The 18108-nt window shown below is 38.8% G+C and overlaps 1 long non-coding RNA gene across 1 annotated transcript in view; it reads left to right on the top strand.

Annotated features, from left to right (window-relative positions):
• The window catches only part of LOC135966257 (uncharacterized), a 349203-nt gene that overhangs the window by 140940 nt on the left and 190155 nt on the right, over positions 1-18108 (top strand). The window contains exon 3 of the long non-coding RNA XR_010579477.2: positions 16166-16209. This is a non-coding gene — a long non-coding RNA (uncharacterized lncRNA). The remainder of the gene's footprint in view (positions 1-16165; positions 16210-18108) is intronic.

Here is an 18108-nt window from a genome sequence, read left to right as displayed (position 1 = left end):
CACCACCTGTTTCTTTGTTTGATCACCAATAAATAGTGTGGGCTTCCAGAGCTCGGGGCCTTTGCAGCCTCCATAAGCATTGGCCCCCTGGTCCCACTTTCACTCTTGTCTTTTCTCATTCCTTTGACTCCGCTGGACTTCGTAGCCCCCCATGGCCTGGTGTTGGGTCTGATCACCCCAACACTTGGTGGTCACCATCCATATTGCTTTAAGTTCATCCCATTGGCTACTTTGTCCACATCCAGTTTCAAACCATATGGTGTCAGTACTAGGTTGGACTGCAGCAGCGGTCTAGGCAGCACTAGCACCTCAGCTAGACCCATTTGTATACCATGCCCAATTAGGAATTGATGGACACCCTTCCTTAAATGGTGATGGCTCGGGGTCTAGGGGTGCCTCAGGCCCCATGGTCTTATCTTGCATTAGGACTACAGGCTGCAAGACCTCTTGCAGCTCTGCTGCTAAGGAACTTGGACTCAGTGTACTCTGCTGCTCTAAGTAGGTGCCCCACTTTGCTAAGACACTGATGTCTGCAGTGTCCCAGTCTGGGGAACTGTTATCCATGAGCACACCCATCCTGCTATCTGGTAAGTCATCCACATGACAACTGTAGCCCATGTTGTCATGCTCTCATGAGCCTGAAGGGCAGCATATACAGCTGCTAGCTCTTTATCTATCAAGGAATACTGGAGCTCAGCTCCCTTCTATAGTTGGGGCCAAAAGCCTACTTGCATTCTAAAGTGCTCTGTGTGCTGCCAGAGGCCCTAGCCGAAACCATCTAGGTCACATGCACATCCAACTCAAATGGGTGCCCCTGGTCAACTACCCATAGGGCTTGTGCCTGCTGAGTAGACCATTTGCTGCCAGGAAAGTGGTCTTAGCTGCATCATCCCAATCCCAGGCAAGAGGCACGTTGCTGCTTCTAAATCTGCAAGAGAATCAGAAGTTAATATAACATCATCAACAAGACCATGACATATGGTGGGGCTATGCACATAGCCCTGCAACAACACTGTGAAAGTCCATTGTCACCCTCCCATGAAGGCAAACTGTTCCTGACTCTCTGGAAAAGAATGCATTAGCCAAGTCCATCACATAGTGGTACTGTCCCAGTTTTGTCAAGTGGTCCATCAAATCTGTGATAGACACCACAGCTGCCAAGCTGTATAAAATATACATCCCCAGAATGTATTCAGGTATGGGAGAGCCATACACAGTGTATAAGCAGGGAATCAAGCAGCCAATGCCAAGGTGCAAAGATACAAGTTTCACTTTCACTGACTAGCCTTCACAGTCGTTTATATATGCAGCCTAGCCAGCACCCACTGTACATTTGTGGGGGACCAGTGGATTGCCAATTCCACATGTGGCCTCTGATCGTCCAGTGTTCCCCAAAGCCAGACACCTCAGCCAGTTCCCTAATCAAACAGAAAAGGCTTTATACCCCCGCCTGGCTGCAGCAAATGTCTTTCAGCTGAAGTACCTGGGTGGCATTTATCCATTCCCCTGATGCTAGGTCACCCCAAATGTTTCTTTTCTCTCTTTATTTTTTTAAATGAACAATGCTTCTATGAATATTCTCCTACGTGCTTTCTCGTATAGATGTGCAAGAATTTCTCTGGTTAGGAATGGCATTACTGAGTTGTAGGATATGCACAAGGATCTAGAACTAGCAATACCATTTGACCCAGCAATCCCATTACTGGGTATGTACCCAAAGGATTATTAATCATTCTACTGTAAAGACACATGCACACATATCTTTATTATAGCACTATTCACAATAGCAAAGACTTGGAATCACCCCAAATGCCCATCAATGATAGACTGGATAAAGAAAATGTGGCACACATACACCATGGACTACTATGCAGCCATGAAAAAGGATGAGTTCATGTCCTTTGCAGGGACATGGATGAAGCTGAAAACCATCATTCTCAGCAAACTAACACAAGAACAGAAAACCAAACACTGCATGTTCTCACTTATGAGTGGGGGCTGAACAACGAGAGTACACGGACACAGGGAGGGGAACATCACACACTGGCGCCTGTCGGCAGGTGAAGGGCTAAGGGAGGGATAGCATTAGAAGAGATACCTAATGTAGATAATGGGTTGATGGGTGCAGCAAACCACCATGACATGTGTATACCTATGTAATAAACCTGCATGTTCTGTACATGTATCCCAGAATGTAAAATATATATATATATATATATATATATATATATAAAGTTGCTTTAAAAAAAAAAGAACATAATGAACTCTAAAATATTTTTCAGGGCCAGCCCTATTTTTATATATGTGTACTCTCTTGATATACTATATAAGATTTTTCATTAAATTTTCAAGACTTCTCTATAAGTAACTTTTAATATTTTTTCTAGCCCATTAAATCAAAATAAAATGCTGTCTTATCAGTTTGAAATAAAATGATAAGTCCTACAATCAGAGGTATAATAATATTAGGATAAAAATAAGCCACCAGTATATAATTACACTGGTATTTTAAAATCATATTGGTATTTTTTAAACAGCTAGAAAACTATGGTCCTGAATTTAAAAATTATCCCAGTGCTGTCGTCTGAATCTGTCCCCCATATGTTGGAACTTAAACCCCAGTGTAATAGTGTTAAGAGGTAGGATCCTTGAGATTTCCATACCATAGCATTTTTAGTGATTGAAATAATGAAAATTCTGATCAGGCCCTTGCCTGCTTGCACAGGTTAATTACTTGCTTGTTCCCACAACATAATTATAAATTGCTGATGTACTACTATTTCTTTGTCAAGGAGGGGAAGATAACTTCAGGGCCATTGCAAATTTTGCAGAAAGGAGAATGCTTTTAAGACATTGCAACCAGCTGATGATGCCCAGAAGTCTGTTTGCTCAAGATGCTATCTGAGACTGAACACAGATTTCCCACTCTGTTACCTGAAACCCCCGCTCTCTTACTTGCTAGTCACATAAAAATTCCCTGCTTCATCTCTTTGTTCAAATGGATCTGAGAGATTTTGCCCTCTTGCCTCCTCACTTGGGCCAAATCGAATACATTTTTCTCTATCACCAAGCATCTCAGTGTTTGATTTCAGCTGTGCATGAGGTACAAGAGCCTGAATTTGGGGTTCTGCAACAGGGCCGTTAGGAGGTGATTTCTTATCTACCTTCAGAATAGGCTTAGTGTCCTTATAAAAGGGCTGGAGGGAACTAACTAGGCCGCTTCTGTCCCTTTTGCCCTTCTGCCTTCCGCCATGTGAGGATGCAGCAACAAGGCACGCCTTGTTGGAAGCAGAGAATAGCCCTCACCAGATGCTGAACCTGCTGGTGCCTTAATCTTGAACTTTCAGCCTCCAGAACTGTGAGAAATAAATTTCTGTTCTTTATAAATTACGAAGTCTTGGGTATTTTGTTATAGCAACATGAATGTAGACACCTAGACATGAAAAATCCCCATATAGGCTTTCTCTTTATTTTTCTATCATAATTTATTATAAAATATTACATTTAGCCTATGAAGCTGTAAAAATATAATTGATTCTTTGTGGAATTTATAATCTGAGGGGAAGAGATATCATTATAATGTGAGGTAGAAAATTATATATACCTCAAGTGTTTACAGATAAGATGCTCTTGGAATTCAGACTGGGTAGAAACATTTCTTGTTAGAAGGATGGGGTGAGTGTGCCCTATAGTCACTTGCAGGAGGAAGTTTGGTGCATCTACTGGGGTTAATCTAAGACAAAAGCTAACTAAGGAATATCAGGGAAAAAGTCACTGTAGTTCCTATTCCTTTCAGTCAACCAATGTAAATGTTGATTAAGAACCACCCTGTCTAATCTTTTAAAAACCTTTGGGAGAGGAGGTAAAAAAGAGAGAGACAAGAAAATGTGTGGGCTGACCATGGAATGCAAGCACATAAGTACAGAGCATGCTGAGGAACTAGACAAAACTCCAACTTCGAAGGTCCTGAGAAAGTTCCCAGGCTTATGACTTCATGGAACACCAAACAGAAGTCTAGGAATTTTAAATGTAGTTCATGCACAATCACAGTAAATTGTTCTGCAAGTGGATGTTGTAATAACACTTGGGCTACAGACTATTATTATTAACAAATATTTCATTGGATTAAGTGACTTTTTGAAGGGCACTAAAGAAGTTGGTAAGAGAGCTAAAATTAGAAGGAACTGAAACTCTTGCTTCTTAGTCCTGTGTTTACACTTACATTTAATCATAAGGTTTCTTTGCAAATAGTAGTACTCATGAAGTTGAATTATTTTTTTAAATTTTAAAACAAGCCAGCTTAGATGTATATTCTCAGACCATAATAATAACAATCTCTTATCTACTTAACACCTACTTTGCTCCAGGTACTATTAAGTACTATGTAAATTCTATTTCTAACTCTTACAACAGTGCAAATTAGATATTCAAGTCCACATATTCTCAGATGAGAAAATAGAGGATTAAAGTTTTTGTCTAGCATCACATGGCTTTCGAACCAGAATCTGTGCCCAAACAAATATGCTACACTATAATTTTGTTACTACATTGATCAAAACACATTTACTGAGATCCTACTATGTTGAATGCACTTGAAAAGTCTCACATACTAGTAAACTCTTCATTGCACTTCAAGCACTGCTTACTCAGAATTTTATCTATTGGGTCTGTAGACTCCATGAACCCAGGGTTGTGCCATCTACCTGGATGGACTCATATGTGCATTGGCTTCCAACGTAGCCTAGCCTTTCCTCTCTCTATTCCAAGCAATGAAAAGAGAGCAGTGCTTTTTCATGTATTATCACCCGTAACACATAAATGGTGCCTATTGGTATTAATTGTGAGAACTAACACTATGTGTCTGCCAAATGTCAATATTGTTCCAAGTACTTTTGCATTTAATCTTTACAAGAACTTTACGTAGATATTAATATTCCTCACTCCGCACCACTCCTTTTTTTTTTTTTTTTTTTTTTTTTTGAGACGGAGTCTCGTTCTGTTGCCCAGGCTGGAGTGCAGTGGCACGATCTCGACTCGCTGCAACCTCTGCCTCCCAGGTTCAAGCGATTCTCCTCCCAGGTTCAAGCGATTCTGCTGCCTCAGCCTCCTGAGTAGCTGGGACTACAGGCACGTGCCACCACGCCCGGCTAATTTTTTGTGTTTTTAATAGAGATGGGGTTTCCCCATGTTAGCCAGGATGGTCTCAATCTCCTGACCTCGTGATCCGCCTGCCTCAGCCTCCCCAAGTGCTAGGATTACAGGTGTGAGCCACTGCACCCAACCACCTTCCCCCCTTTTTAAACGAGGACACTGGAATACAGATAGGTCAAGTAACTGGACTAAGATCATACATTTGATAAGTAGAGTAGCATCTGAATCCAATAGTCTGGTTCTAAAGATTGGGCAATGATTTACTCTGCTCTACTTCTCCTAGTGAAAGGAAGCTGGGAGGAGGTAATGTAACTTTCCTAAGATAAATCATTATTAAGAAGACAAGATGTATCTTACCCTGACATTTCAATAGCTGATGCACACAGAATTTTCCTTTCCCTTCCCTTTCCCTGCCTTCTCTTCTTCCTTTACCTTTTCTTTCTTTTCCTGCATTGTTTAATTTCTTTCTAAAATTTAAGAATTATACAAATAACACATAAATACTTTCTTATAAATATTCATTACAAAAACACATGTATATGTTTCCTCCACTGCATGCAGATGAGAGGTTGCATTCGGAACTTGTAGGAATACATGTATGAACTTCACATATATACTTTGGTTTCTCTTTTGATGTGTTTATTTTAATACAAATGTAATCATATGATGTGTATATAATGTAACTTGCTTTTTGCAAGAGCACCAGCATACTTTGGAGCTCTTTACATGTCGGTATGTATTTACCTTTCTCATTCATTTTTACCACTGCACCTCCCCAAATGTACCATGATTTATTTAACTATAAATCTTTGTTTGTGTATAGTTACAAGGTTATATGTTTATAAATTTATTTATATATTTATTTAACATATGATTTTTAGTTATATACCTTTTTTATTATTTCAGAGAAGGCTGAGATAAATATGCTCATATAACTTTGTGTATATATTGTTATTTTGAATACTTACAAGTCAAACTGCTGAGTCTAGGAAGGAATTGCAAATTTTAATTGAAAGAACTAATTACCTACCAAATAGGTAGTAGCAATTTAATGTACACCCACCATGTCAGAATGCCTATTTTCTAATATGCCAGCACTAGATACTATCTAATTTAAAGCTTGCACTTCTGATAGCCAATAATACATAATTTTTTCATGATTTTTATCGAGCTGAATATTTTCTCAGCTATTACTATTTTTCTATCTTTGTATTTTTTTCTTTGTGTCTTTTGTCCATTTTTCTATTGGTTTATTTACTTTTTCTTATTTATAGAAGCTTTTGTATTATCTAGATGTTAAATGTCAGCTTATGAAAAGACCCTTGCTGGTCTTTTAATTTTTGCGTATATATAAACACATACTTTTTTTCCTTTCCTTTTTTGTCCAGAAGTTTTTATAGGGTCAAATGCATGAGTCTTTTATCTTAAAAAGTTAGGATTGTTCCTTACTTAGAAGAATTTTCACTACTCCAAGATTATTTTTTAAAATTTCAATGTTTTGCTCCAAAATTTGTTAATTCCGTCTTTTCCCATGTAGAGGTAAATTTTTTTAGTGAGGTCAAGAGCAGTCTTGTCTAGCCTTACAGTCTGTTAGAAAACTGACATACACAATTCTCTTTCTGATCTTAGTGCTTCGTAGTATGTGGCAGTATTGATCTCAGTTTTAGTGCATATGGAGGAGAGTCCTCTTTTGCTGCAGACAGATTTTAGGTCTTCTAAAACCAGCAAGTAAAATGTAGGGCATTTAGATTGGTTTTTCTTACATTATTTAAGCATTACAGTACACCAATGACTATTTTCTGGAAGTGGCCAGAAATACTTCCCAGTAGAAATTGTTCTCATTTGATCTGGCAGCCGTGGGAAGTATCATGTCTCAGGGCAGCTTTTGCAGTTATAAATGGATTTTTGGATGGATTCATGAATAGGACTTCATTAATGGTTTCAAAGGAAAATGGCCCCAGTACTTAGGCTGGTGGAGGTGTTCCACACAACTGGTAGCATGGAAAGGGATCTTAGAGAAGACTGGTTCAACGTCTGCATTTACAACCGAGAAAACCAAGGCAATGGAATGTCATTTGTCTCAGGTCACTCAACTAGAAGGACAATAACAAAATATCGTACAAATGATGTGATAAACAGAGAACTTTGTTAGGCTTAGCAACAAACTCTGTGGGTTGCTATGCTGACCTCTTAGCATTCTGACCTTTGGGAAATATTTCAACCTTTGAGACTGTTTAGAATCCCATCCCAAAATATGAAAGAGTAAATGTAACCCTGTAAATGCTCCCTCTAACTCATTGCTATCCTAATTTTCCCCATACCCTAAAGGACCACAGATCTCTGAGTTTTAACCTTACATTAAAATTCAATTGGTTTTTCTCATTTTCAAAATACTTCCCCTGCATGATCTCATTTTATTCTCACTTGAAATTATCTCAACAAAAGTAAATAAATGATAGGTTTCAGGTGTCACTAAAACATGCTAATTGCCACATGATACTGTTTGTTCACTATCCCACTACCTTAGACTTTTACTGATGCGGTGTTTTCTTTATTAGGGCAGTTTGTTGACTCTCTCAGTAAAACCCTAAGCAAGTGCCTAATACACTGTAGGAAATCAATAAACTTAAAAAACAAAAGTTTGCCCTTGCATAAATTGTTTATTTATATATTTATGAATAGGTGATGTTTCTACAAAAGGATAGACTATCAAAAGTTACCCTTGGCCAGGCGTGGTGGGTCACACCTAAAATCCCAGCACTTTGGGAGGCCAAGGCAGGCACATTATTTGAGGTCAGGAGTTCGCTACCAGCTCGGCCAACATGGTGAAACCCCGTCTCTACTAAAAATAGGAAAAATTAGCTGGGCGTGGTGGTGCACGCCTGTAATCCCAGCTACTCGGAAGAGTAAAGCAGTTGAATTGCTTGAACCCGGGAGGCGGGGAGGTTTCAGCGAACTAGGATTGCACCACTGCACTCCAGCCTGGGCAACAGAGTGAGACTGTCTCAAGGCAAAAAAAAAAGTTACCCTCAACCCTCAACCTTGTCCCCTGACCACGCAGTTCCCCTCTCACAAGGATACTCCTAGGCCAGCACCTAGCAGCTAATTTAGATCTAGTTGGTGTCTAGCTCCACGATCCAGGAACCCATGCCAGTATCTCTGTACCTGGTAGCCCATTCTGTTCTCTGGGTACTAATCAATGTTTCATTGAGTGTTTACCAAATTTAGAAAACATCACAAACTTTAAAACAGAACCCCATAATCAGAACCATATTTAAGTAACACACACACACACACACGCACAAACACACATTTCAGGACATAATACTTACCTTGCTATATAAAATATGCCCTAATATTTTAGCTTGTTTCATTTCTTAGACAACCACTAAACTTGCATCTATATATTTTATCTCCCCAAGTCAATTAAATGATATTTCTTATTTTTCTTGTTATAAAAGTTAGACACTTGGTTAACTATAGGACTGAGTTACTCAAGTTTGCCAGTTTCCTTGCAACCTTTCTCCCACCCCTCCCCCATTTCATGATAAAGGAATTTAAAATTAAGGGCAGAGACACAAGGGCTACCAGGATTAAATAGCAACAACATGTTAAATGCTAGACCCTAGATAGGCAGATGATGATAGCTTTAGCAGTAGCTTTCTGCTGGGAAAACACAGAAGCTAATGGCTGATGGTTTTCTGATATACAATCTCCAGAAGTAGAGGTCCAGGTGCCTGTGTAGGAAGCAGAGCTAAAATCCAGCCTGGGATCCCTTCACCAAGGCTGCACTTGCTCAGACTGTGTGATTTTTCCACCAGGAATTTTTTTTATCTGGGCTGGGGGAGGCACATGAAGTGGATTAGACTCTTGTTACTGGTTGAGGGTGTCCAGGTTCTTGGCGTTTTGAACAAAAGATTGGGCAAAACGCACAGATAAAGCAAGGAAAGAATGAAGCAACAAAACCACAGGTTTATTGAAAATGCAAAGCCGGGCGCGGTGGCTCAAGCCTGTAATCCCAGCACTTTGGGAGGCCGAGGCGGGCGGATCACGAGGTCAGGAGATCGAGACCATCCTGGCTGACACGGTGAAACCCCGTCTCTACTAAAAAAATACAAAAAACTAGCCGGGCGAGGTGGCGGGCGCCTGTAGTCCCAGCTACTGGGGAGGCTGAGGCAGGAGAATTGCGTGAACCCGGGAGGCGGAGCCTGCAGTGAGCTGAGATCTGGCCACTGCACTCCAGCCTGGGCGGCAGAGCGAGACTCCGTCTCAAAAAAAAAAAAAAAAAAAAAAAAGAAAATGCAAGCACACTTCACAGGGTGGGAGTGGGCCTGAGCATGGGGTTTAAATACCCTCTACAGGTTTCCATTGGTTACTTGGTGTACACCCTATGTAAATGAAGAGGCTAAAGTGAAGTTACAAAGTCATTTACTTGGTGTATGCCCTATGTAAATGAAGATAATTCCTGTCATAGCTGAAGTGTTTCTGTTTGATTTAGTTCTAGGAATTCCTTAGGTTCTCTGCCTCCAGGCCCTATTCTCGTGCCTCACACTTACATAGAGATGTTCAAGAAGTGTCCTGACTTTCAGCCTCACTTCTCATTCTTGCTTCTACCATAATGAACAATTCTCTAGACTAAGTCTCTCCTTGGACTCAGTGGAGCAACTGATCTCTCCTCAGCTTTACGTCCTTCTCTACACATTTTGCGCTACAGCATTCTCTCGCATGTTTTGACAGTAACCCCTTCCACTCATTTTCTTTTAGAGGGTAGTGCCGCACACTTGCACTCCCAGCTCCTCTGGAGGCTGAGGCAGGAGGATCAGTAGAGCCCAGGACACCGAGGCTGCAGTGAGTTATGATCACATCACTGCACTACAGCCTAGTGACAGAGTGAGACCCTGTCTCTAAAAGAAAACCCCCAAAGCCAAAAAATGATAGATAACTTTAGTTAGCTAATGGCTCTTCTTTTTCACTTTCTGTGTGTAGTTTTCCTTTAATATAATTATCATTTGTATTTTTCATTTAATGAGTGGTTTAGAAAGGAGGTCAGGTAACACTATGTGTTCATACTGAACCAGAATTCTCAGACAATTTTTTTGTTGATTAATTTGTACATACAAATAAACATAGATTATATATGCAAATTACAAAGCACAATGGTAACCCACCCTCTAATTAAGAATTAGGTTGTGGACAATTCCAAGGAAGCTCCCTGATGCCCCTCCCCAGTTGCATCTCCTCCCTCACCCAGAAGTAACCACTTTCCTGGATTGTGTGTTTACTCTTTTTGTTTCTTTTATAGCTTCATCACATAGGTGTGTGTTCCTTTTGCTATGTTGGAAGCTTAATAAACATTGACTCCTATATAATTTTTTGTGACTTGCTTTTTTTAATTTAACATTTTATTTCCAAAATCATCTCTGTTGATGTGAGTAGTTTTTTATTATTTTTATTTTTTTTATTTTTACTGTTGCGTAATACAAATATGCTGACATTTATCCATACCTCTGATGCTGGGTCACCCCAATTGTTTCTTTTCCTTCTTTATTTTTTTAATCCATAAACAATGCTTCTATGAATATTCTCCTACATGCTTTCTGGTATAGATGTGCAAGAATTTCTCTGGTTTAGGAATGGTATTACTGCGTTGTAGGATATGCACATGTTCATTTTTACAAGAGAATGCTAAATTATTTTCCAAAGATTTTTGAAAATGAAATTATACTTCTAAAAACAATGAGTTCTCAATTTTTCCATATTCTTGACAACATTTTACATTGTCAGGCTTTTAAAGTTTTCCTATTCTCCTGGCTATAAAATGGTTTCCCATTGTGATATTATTTTCTTAACTTCATATTTTGCATTCTCTATTATGTAATTCAGAAAAGTGTATAGATAGTGAGTGTGCAGCTTGATAGATTTTCACAAACTGAGCACACTGATCAAGAAACGAAGCATTACAAGCACCTCAGTAACTCCCCTGTGTTCCTTTCAATTTACTTTACTCCTAAAAAAACCACTCTCCTGACGTTTAACAACTGTCCACAGTGGGCAAATCTATGCAAACCTAGCCCCAAAGTCCGAGGAATTGATAGGCTGAAGAAAGAGGCTGGACAAATTCAGTTTCTTAGAAAAATACTGGAACTTATGAATAGAAGTCACGTCTGTATTTTGAGAGGTGGCAAGACAAGATGGTGGATCCCTGTGCTGTTACCCCACAGACCCAAGGCTTGTATGCCATAGAGAGAGTGTCTGTGTGCTTCAGAAGGGATGTGTAGGGCAGTTGCTTCAGGGCAGGATTTGTGGTAAGTACACCCTCTTACTCAAGGAGCAATAGATAAACTAGAAATCTTAGAGGTCTTCCCAGAACTGGGGTTAATCAGTAGCCAACATGTTAGATTACCATCTAAGATGGAGTTGCTTGGCCTTCACAACATACATTAATTTGTGTATGTACTTTTTTTTGGTGTCTGGCTGCTTGCTTTGGTATTATGGTTTTGAGATTTATGCATATTGTGGTGTGTGGCATTAATTTTGCATTTCCAGTGAGAAACAAAAGTGAAATCCTAAGGTCCCCAACTGACTGAACCGACCTACTTCTTGTCCTAGGGGACTCCAGAGAAACCTTCAAAACTGAGTTCCTGGCCATGATGGGGTGTGAGGTCAGACATGCCTCATTATACCTGCTCCCTCCCTAACAGTCATTAGGCCTTCTTCCCTAAAGGCCAACAGAAACAAACCCTTTCAAAAGACTCCACCATTTTGATATCAACCAACTGCCTGAAGCTGCCCCTCCTCTTTTTGCCTGATAAGAGACCACTGACCACAGAGTGGTTCTGGCTAGTCTATGGAGAATGCACAGTGAGGGTTTGTGTGTCCTCTACATCACTATTTGATGTCAGAGGACTGAAAACTCCATCCTCAATCATGCTAACACCACTGTTTTTGAACATGGGTCCCATGGAGAGGCAGGAAGCTCAACTGTGTGTACATTTCTCCTTTCATAAATGTTTATGCCTCCTCCTATAGCTTATTGAGTAGGTATACTAGGCCACCCCATTCAGAATAAATTTCTGTATTATTATTCTGATCCCCAAAGTATCTGTTTCTGGCTTCTAGCCAGAGGCAATGCTTCCCAGCCTGTCAGAATGGCCACCCTGCAGGCTGCAATGCTTTATGAGAAATAAAGGTCTCCTTTTCAAATTTACAAGCCTCATCATTCTTCAGGTGACACTAACAAGATCATTGTACTCCATTCCTTTCTCTCTTTTTGTCCTGTGATTCAACACATTTGGGGCACAAAAGGTTTAGAACTGCTGCCTTCAGCAGCCTGGAAATGTGACTTCTATTGTCCTAATGGGGAAATACAGAGTGGAGGATGAGAGATAGAGAAAAAGGGATTGGAAGCCAAGATGACACTGGACCAGAGTAAGAAGGCAAGAGAGCTCAGGACAATGCCTGTAAATGGTCCAGAAGTGTCTGAGTCTATTGGCCATGTGGCTGGTCAGCTTGCTTTAACTAGGCTTAAATAAGCAGGCGTATATACACTCACTGTGTTAGGGGCTCAAGATTCAATTGTACACAGATTTTGCCCTGAAGAAACAGAATATGGGAGAGAGGAAAAATCTATAGATAAACAACTAATTGCAATATAAAGTGACAGGAACTATGCTGGAAGCAGTGGCACCTAGAGGGAGCATTCATCTCTGCTTGGGAGAGAGGGGTTCAAGAAAGACTTGTCAAAGAAGCATCCTTTACTTCAGTTTTTAAATTATAAGGAGGAATTTGTTATGTGAACAGATATATAAAAGCAGATGAGTTTCTAGGCATAGGGGATAACTTGAAAAAGAATGAGTTCTTAATAGGTTAGTGAAGGGGTCTGAAAAGCCTGCATTCAATAGGTAGCAGAATATATTAGTAGACACTAAATGTTGAAGACATAAAAGAATCCTGATTGTGAAGCCCTTTTTATGCCATGGTAAGGATTTAGGACATATCTACTGAGCCACTGAAGTCTTTTGTGTAAGGGAGTAACAACAATGGATCAGCGTTTAAAAACTTACTTTGAAGGGAGTGAGGAGAATTGATTGGTAAGTAGATTTGACAGAAAGTTACTCCAGCTCCATCTGCAGATATTTTTTAAGACATTTTGCTCCATTCTAGCTTACTTCATTCTTGCTCTATTCTAGTGTCCATCTGTTGCACACGCTTTGGCTAAGTGTCCTTTCCCACTGGATGCTTTTACTTTTAGGACTTGGCAAGAGAAAGTGGCTTCTATGGTTTGGGGAATGTAGATGAAGGAAAGATAATAAATTCAGTTGATGACATTGGTCTGCTTCTATCAGGGAAAGGGCAGCATTTTGTTCTTACCAGAACAGACATTTACCCTGGATATATATTTGTCTTCCCTGCATGCAATGCTTCTGCCAAAACTACCATCCGTGGTGGTACAGAATGCCTAATCTACCATCATGGTATTCTACACAGCATTGCTTCTGATCAAGAAGCTCACTTCACAGCAAATAAAGTGTGGCAATGACATCATGCTCATGGAATTCACTAATCTTACCATTTTCCTCACCATCTTGAAGCCCTTGGCTAAACAGAACAGTGGAATGGTCTTTTGAAGACTAAGTTACAGTGCCAGCTTGGTAGGAATGCTTTGCAGGGCTGGAAAAAGGTTTTTCAGGAGGCCATGTGTATGCTCTGAATCAGTGTCCAGTATATGATGCTATTTCTCCCATGACCAGGATTCATGAGTCAAGGGCTGGAATATGTAAACATCATCCAAGGACTCTGCATCCTCTTCTGGGGAAAGGGTTAGTGCATTCTCGGGTGTATGTAGGACGGTTGTATTATGTTAGGTGGAAGTATGACCATCTTACTGTCTTATTTGAAGACTAAGTATGGTTTAAGGAGATGAATATGGGTGCCAAGGTGCAAGGGGTAGACTTGTGAAGGTTAATTTTATGTGTTAACTTTGAGGTGGTTTTGCATGAGATTAACATTTAAATTGGTGAGCTTTGAGTAAGCAGATTGCCCTCGATAATGTGGGTGGGCCTCATCTAATCAGTTAAAAGCTTGAAGAGAACAGAAAATACAGCCCTCCTGAGCAAAAGTGAATTCTCCAGCAGACTGCCTCTGCACATCATCTGCTCCATCAGCTCTACTGGGTTTCTACCTGCTAGCCTTTAGACGGGAACTGAACCATCGGCTCTCCTGGGTCACCAGCCTGCTGACCAACACTGCAGATTTTGGACTCACCAGCCTCCATAATTCTGTGAACCCATTCAGTATAATATGTATATCTATGAACATGCTATTGGTTCAGTTTCTCTGGGAGGACCCTGGCTAAAACATTCATCCTTCAGATTCTTCTTGTATAGTATTTCACATGACCTCAATCTGTGGAGAGATTGAGGATACAGGAGAGTCTACTTACAAAGCAATTGTGGTTCCACAGGGCAGAAGGCAAACATTTTAGACAAGATAACCATGGGTAGCCAATTAAGTCTTTGGAATAAATGACAATGCATGGAATCTAGGAAGTTTGTGTAATGAGACACCTCATGATACTAAATTAAATAACTAATCTTCACACCAAAAATTGCAAACCCCAGGAGAGCATGAAGAAATTTCAAAGGAAATATGTAATCTAGATTCTGCTTGCAGTCTTCCCTGATGCATTTTAGGAATGCTCTCTACCTCATTAGGGCACCTCTAGAAGCCAGGGTGCTGAGACCACACCTCCCAGGAGAGGGGCTGTGGTGCACCAGGGTCTAAGTCTAACAGGCTCTTCAGAAACTGTTGACTCCTTCTCTTCTCTCTGAACCACAAGTTCAGGGTGTTCATCTCTGTGGGAGCTGAATGATGAGAACACATGGACACATTGGGGGAACAACACACACTGGGACCTGTGTGTGGGGCGGGGGTGAAGGAAGGAGGGAGAGCATCAGGAAGAATAGCTAATGGATATTGGGCTTAATACCTGGTGATGGGATGATCTGTGCAGCAAACCACCATGGCACATGTTTACCTGTATAACAAACCTGCACATCCTGCACGTGTACCACTGAACTTAAAAGTTGAAGATTTTTAAAAATCTAGAAAATTTCCTTGGGCTCCCCTTAGGTCAACCAACATTCCTTCAGAGGCAATCACTACTTAGATTTTTATCACCTTGCATTAGTTTTTCATATTTTTGAGCTTCATCTAAACAATAATCAATTAGTATTCCTTTATGTTTACCTCCTTTTGCTCAACATAATGTTCTTAAGATGGGCTCATGTTGCTATGCGTTCAGAAGTTTATTCTTTTTTGTTATATATTATTTCACTGTGTATATATATATGTATATACCATATGTAAATAAGCCAAAGTCATTTATTGTCCTTTGATTAACATTCGGGTTGTTTCCAATTTTTGACTGTTGTAGTTGCTTTGAGTATTTGACTTGAGTCTTTTTGTAGAAATATATTTTCATCTTACTTGTGTAAATGCCTAGGAGTTGAATTGCTGGATCATACAGTAAGCATGTATTTAAATTTATGAGACACTACCAAATATATCTCCCAAGTGGTTGCTCCATTTTGCATTCTCACCAGCAATTTTGGGAATTCCAGATGCTCTGTATCCTTACCAATACATGCAATTGAACTTTTTAAATTTTGGGCATTCTAGTATGTATGTAGTATCTCATGTGGTTTTAATTTGTATTTCTCTGATGACCAATGATGTGCCTCTGTTCATGTAATTGTTGGTAATTCACTAATCCTTGTTTGTTTGTTTGTTTTGAAGAAGAATCTGTCCAAAGCATTTGTTTATTTTAGTTGTTTTATCTTATTACTAACTTGTAAATGTTCTTTATATATTCTGGATAAAATATATATATAATTTTCTTCAGCATGCATGTTGAGTTTTAATTTTTTATCGATGTTATTTGATTTTTTATCAATATCTTTTGAATAGTAGAATTTTTAATTAAAGTTGAATTTATCAGTTTTTTCTTTCACAGGTAATCCTTTTAGTGTCCTGGCTAAAAATTCCTTGCTGTACAAGGTAATGGAGATTTTCTCTTATATATTCTTCTAGAAGTTTAATAGTCTCGGTTTTTATATTTAAGCCTATAATTCTAATTAATTTTTATATTTGGTGTGAGGAAAATAGCATAGCTTCTTTTGTCCCATATTGATATCCTGTTGTTTCAGCACTACTTGTTTAAAGATTATCCTTTTTCCATTGAATTAAGCTGTTGACTTTACACAATCAATTTGCCATATGTATGTGGGTCTATTTCTGGAGTTTCTGTTCTATTCTATTAAATTATTATTTTAAAATCATAATACATTAATTAGAAATGTGTTTTCAAATTTCTAAGTATTCGAAGGATTTTCTAGATATCTTACTGTTTTGTATTTACAATTTAAATCCATAAATTATATAGATGGAGTGAGAGCATACACTTAAGATTTCAATCCCTAAAAATGTATTCAGACTTATTTTGTGGTCCAGTATAGGCTTATCTTAGTGAACATCCAAAGGACGCTTCAAAAAAATGGTAATTTTGCAGTTTTTTTTTTTGATGTAGTGTTTTATAAATGTCAGTAAGATCAAACTGATTTTTACTGTCGTTCAGATTGTCTATATCTGGAATTATTTTTGGTCTATTTCTTTTATCAGTTATGTGGGGAAGAGGAAAGGCTGCTAAAAAAAGTCAAACTAATTTGTGAATTTGTTTTTCCTTCTTAAATTGTGTTAGGTTTTTGCTTCATTTTTAAAGCTCTGTTATTAGTGAATGTACATTTAAGGTTGTTATGTCTTTCTGAGGAAATGCCTTTATTGTCATCATGAATTGTCTCTATCTCTGAAAATATTTTTTGTTTGATATCTACTTTGAAATTAGTATCATAACACCAGATTTCTTATGCTTACAATTTGTTTGGTATATCTTTTTCTATCCTTTTACTTTTAATCTATTTGCTTCTTTGAATTTAAAATGCACCTCTTTGAGACAGTGTGTAGTGACAATCTCCGCTTTAAATGGGAGAGTTTGGTTTGGTTTCTTTATATTTAATGCATTTATGGATATAGTAGGATTTAATCTTAGCACCCATTTGTGTTTTTCTCATGTCCCTTAAGTATTTTGCTTCTCTCCTGCTCCTCTTCTGAATTTTTTTGGGCCAGTTGAATTTATTTGTTGATTATAGTATTCCATTTACAAGGCTAGCAGTGTTCATTCTTACCTTAACAAAGTGTATTCAGAGTCAATATTTCACCACTTCATATTTTACACCTGATCTACTTCCTACTTATTTTTAATCATCTGAATCTTCTCAGTTCCTATTTCATACTTCTCACATTTCCACTTCTCACTTCACAAATTTGATAGCATTACAATAGTATAATTGCATTACCTTCCCCATCATTCATTGTGATAGCATTGCCTATCTTTTATTTTGATACACTTAATAACTCCAAAACTATGTCATTATTTTTTACTTTAAAGAATAAGTATCTTTCAAGAAAATACTAGGTAATAAGGGTAACTTTTTTCAATACTGACTTATTTTCTATTTCCAAGCTCTTCTTTCTTCCTGTAGAGTTTTCATCTAGTATCCTTTACCTTTAGCCTAAAGACCATTCTTTACTATTTCTTGGAGCTCAAAAATGCTGCAACAAGTTTTCCTAGCTTTTATTTTTCGAAATATTTTTATTTCAGCCCCCTTTTTTGAAACATATATTGCTGGATGTATAATTTTGGGCTGGTAGTTTCTTCTCTTTCTATTGTCATCTGTCCTCCACTGTCTCTGAGGTAACTCAGCTATCATACTTATCTTCTCCCATATGTAATATGGCTTTTTAGGTTGGAACCCCTTCTCTGTGGCTCCTTTCTCTTTAGTGGCCTGCCCTGAAAATTCTAACAATTCCAGCAACCTCAAACTTTTTTCTGTCTCCTTT

This window comes from Macaca fascicularis, chromosome 11 (genome assembly GCF_037993035.2).
Source record: "Macaca fascicularis isolate 582-1 chromosome 11, T2T-MFA8v1.1".
NCBI classification, from domain to species: domain Eukaryota; kingdom Metazoa; phylum Chordata; class Mammalia; order Primates; family Cercopithecidae; genus Macaca; species Macaca fascicularis.
Note: the sequence above shows the minus strand (reverse complement) of the source record. Positions and strands in the feature narration are given on the sequence as shown.